General features: G+C 40.6%; 1 pseudogene; it reads left to right on the forward strand.

The window, feature by feature from the left end:
- Positions 1-3,381: 3,381 nt before the first annotated feature.
- On the forward strand, positions 3,382-4,167 carry LOC143660254 (centrin-2 pseudogene; annotated as a pseudogene).
- Positions 4,168-4,405: the final 238 nt, after the last annotated feature.

A 4,405-nucleotide genomic window follows, 5' to 3' on the forward strand; every position in this document is an offset into this window, starting at 1 on the left:
AAGAAATTGAATCAGTCATTAAAAAGCTTCCCTAGAAGAAAAGTCCAGGACCAGACGGCCTCACATATGAATTCTACCAAACATTCCAGAAAGAATTAGTACCAATCCTGCTCAAACTCTTCAAAAAAATTGAAGAGAAGTGAAAGCTACCTAACTCATTCTATGAAACCAACATCACCCTCATACCAAAGCCAGGCAAAGATAATACAAAAAAAGAAAACTACAGGCCAATCTCTCTTATGAATATAGATGCAAAAGTCATCAACAAAACTCTTGCAGATCGAATGCAGCAACACATTAAAAGAATTATACACCATGACCAAGTAGGATTCATCCCAGTTATGCAAGGATGGTTCAATGTAAGAAGATCAATTAATGTAATACACCATATCAACAAATCAAAGCAGAAAAACCACATGATCATCTTCATTGGTGCAGAAAAGGCATGTGACAAAATTCAACATCATTTCCTGTTGAAAATACTTCAAAGGATAGGAATACAAAGGAACTTCCTCAACATGATAAAGGGAGTATATGAAATATCCACAGCTAACATCATCCTCAATAGGGAAAAACTGAAAACTCTCCCTCTAAGATCAGCAACAGGACAAGGATGTCCACTATCATTACTGTTATTCGACATTGTGTTGGAAGTTTCAGCCAGAGCATTTAGGCAAGAAAAAAAAAATACAAGGCATCAAAATTGGAAAGGAAGAAGTAAAACTATCACTGTTTGCAGATGATATGATACTATATGTCAAAAACCCTAAAAAATCCACAGCAAAACTACTAGAGCTAATAAATGAGTACAGCAAAGTGGCAGGTTACAAGATCAACACTCAAAAATCTGTAGTGTTTCTATACACTAGTAATGAACAATCTGAGGGGGAAATGAAGAAAAGAATTCTATTTACAATTACAACCAAAAGAATAAAATATTTAGGAGTAAATTTAACTAAAGAGACAAAAGACCTATACAAAGAAAACTATAAGAAATTGTTAAAAGAAATCACAGAAGACCTAAATAGATGGAAGGGCATACCATGTTCATGGATTGGAAGACTAAATATAGTTAAAATGTCAATTCTACCTAAATTGATTTACACATTCAATGCAATACCAATTAAAATTCCAAAAACTTACTCTTCAGAAGTAGAGAAACCAATTAAAGTTTATCTGGAAAGGGAGGGTGCCCCAAATAGCTAAAAGTATACTGAGAAAAAAAAATGAAGTCGGAGGTCTCACACTACCTGACTTTAAGGCAAATTATGAAGTTACGGTGATCAAAACAGCATTATACGGTGGAGGAGGGGGCAAGATGGTGGCTTAGCAATGTGCATGTTTTAGTTCGTCCTCCAGAACAACTACTAAATAACCAGAAACAGTACAGAACAGCTCCCAGAGCCACGTCAGTGACTGAACACACAGTATACCCCAGTCTGGACCAGCTGGACCGGCTGCAAACCTCCCCAAAACCGTGAGTTCCCCAAGCCACGGTGGCCAGCACCCGGTGCCCTTCCCCCACAAGCAGTTTCCCAGAGGGAAAGGAAAGAGACTCTAAACCTGGTCAAGGTGGAGGTCGCTCATTGGGCTCACGGAAAAAGAGGAAAGGGGAGGAAATGGAGGTTTTAGTGGCTGTGTTTCTATGGAGACTTGGCAGTCTCTGGATTCAGCAGCGGGACTTCTCGGGCTGCAACTGCCCCAGGCATAGGCAGAAAAGGGCTGCTTTCAGGGCTGTCTCCCACCTGTGCCTTCCCCAGGGGAGGGGTGAAGCCCAACTCAGGTGGAATCCCTCCCTCAAGGAATTCAGACCCCAGGGCTTGGCAATTTTAACATTAAAATCAGCCTACAACCTCTCCTCTGTCTCCACCATGCCCCCAGCAGGGAGAGTCTTCCAAAGTTAAAAGTGCTACAACATCTTTTGCTGGTGCTACCCGCAGGCAGATGTGCCACATACTGGGCAGGATAAGAAAAACAGAGCCCAGAGACTTCACAGGAAAGTCTTTTAATCTGCTGGGTCTCACCCTCAGGGAAAACTGATGCAGGTGACTCCTTCCCCCTGATAGGAGGCCAGTTCAGTCCAGGAAAACCTGCCTCCAGTCTATATTACCTACATAGACCCTCCTAAGGGTGGGGAGGGAAAAGGCACCATACAAGCAGGGCAAGAAACAAGAACTGAAAAATTATCCTCTGTTAAACAAAACCTAAGCTAGAGGTCTGGAAAAAGCTGAACTGAAGGTCAAAGAACAGATAGACAACAAATTCATCCAGCAAGAAAACCCTAGGTAAGAGAAGTGAAAGCAATTACCAGAATAAACTAATTAAGGTAATTAAATGTCTAGACATCAGAAAAAAAATAACAAATCACACCAGGAAAATTGAAGATATGACCCAGTCAAAGGAACAAACCAATAGTTCAAATGAGATACAAGAGCTGAAACAACTAATTCAGAATATACGAACAGACATGGAAAACCTCATCAAAAACCAAATCAATGAATTGAGGGAGGATATGAAGAAGGCAAAGAATGACAAAAAGAAGAAATGGAAAGTCTGAAAAAACAAATCACGGAACTTATGGGGATGAAAGGTATAGTAGAAAAGATGAAAAAAAAACAATGGAAACCTACAATGGTAGATTTCAAGAGACAGAGGTTAGGATTAGTGAACTGGAGGATGGAACATCTGAAATCTGACAAGATACAGAAACTATAGGGAAAAAAATGGAAAAATATGAGCAGGGACTCAGGGAACTGAATGATAATATGAAGCACACAAATATACATGCTGTGAGTGTCCAGGAAGGAGAAGAGAAGGGAAAAGGAGGAGAAAAACTAATGGAAGAAATTAGCACTGAAAATTTCCCAACTCTTATGAAAGACCTAAAATTACAGATCCAAGAAGTGCAGCGTACCCCAAAGAGAATAGATCCAAATAGACATTCTCCAAGAAACTTACTAGTCAGAATGTCAGAGGTCAAAGAGAAAGAGAGGATCTTGAAAGCAGCAAGAGAAAAGCAATCTGTCACATACAAGGGAAACCCAATAAGACTATATGTAGATTTCTCAGCAGAAGCCATGGAAGCGAGAAGACAGTGGGATGATATATTTAAATTACTAAAAGAGAAAAACTGCCAACCAAGAATTCTATACCCAGCAAAATTGTCCTTCAAAAATGAGGGAGAAATTAAAACATTTTCAGACAAAAAATCACTGAGAGAATTTATGACAAAGAGACCAGCTCTGCAAGAAATACTAAAGGGAGCACTAGAGACAGATACAAAAAAACAGAAGAGAGAGGTGTGGAGAAGAGTGTCAAAAGAATGAAAATTAGACACCACTGGGGAGTGGGGCTACGTGCGCGGGCGGTGGGAAAGGCGCCTTTTCAGTGTGTACATCGGTTGCCCTAACAACAGCTAGTGGAGTCCGTTGGCGATGGCCTCCAGCTTTAAGAAGGCCAACATGGCATCAACTGCCCTGCGAAAAAGGATGAGTCCTAAGCCTGAGCTCACTGAAGAGCAGAAGCAGGAAATCCGGGAGCCTTTTGATCTCTTTGATGCTGATGGAACTGGGACCATAGATGTTGAAGAACTGAAGGTGGCCATGAGGGTACTGGACTTCGAACCCAAGAAAGAAGAGATCAAGAAGATGATATGCGAAATTGATAAAGAAGGGACAGGAAAAATGAATTTCAATGACTTTTTGACTTTGATGACTCAGAAAATGTCTGAGAAAGATACCAAAGAAGAAATTCTGAAAGCATTCAAGCTCTTCGACGATGATGAAACTGGGAAGATATCTTTTAAGAATCTCAAACACATAGCCAAGGAGCTAGGCGAGAACCTCACTGATGAGGAGTTACAGGAAATGATTGATGAAGCTGATCGAGATGGAGACGGAGAAGTCAATGAGCAAGAGTTCCTGTGAATCATGAAGAAGGCCAGTCTTTATTAAAACATTTCATCTTTTCTATAGCAAGCACATGTAACTAGATTTAAGTTCTGTCATTGTTCAAAATATCTTTAGAGAACCAACCCCTTCCCACCTACCCCTACCCACCCCCCACCCACCTCCTGCCACTGACATCCCTATGTAACTTTGGTAACAACCCCTGTTCTGTTTAGACTTTCAAAAGTGTTCTTTGATGTTCAAGTTCTTTGTAAAATGACCTGCTGATCGTTTTCAATCTCAAAAGCAGAACTAGACTACATTAAATCAGAGCAAAGGGTCATAAAACTTCTACCCACCTGCCATTTTGCCTTGCATTGCTTCACCCTTACTGTGCATTTCCACCTATGTCCAAATACAGATCATCTCCTTAGACAAGCACTTGTTGTACCTGTGTTGCCACATGCAGCAGATACCTCTTCCATGGTTTTGTTTTTAGTTGTCACCTGAGGGTTGTT

The sequence above is a fragment of the Tamandua tetradactyla genome, chromosome 16, assembly GCF_023851605.1.
Source record: "Tamandua tetradactyla isolate mTamTet1 chromosome 16, mTamTet1.pri, whole genome shotgun sequence".
Classification (NCBI taxonomy): Eukaryota; Metazoa; Chordata; class Mammalia; order Pilosa; family Myrmecophagidae; genus Tamandua; species Tamandua tetradactyla.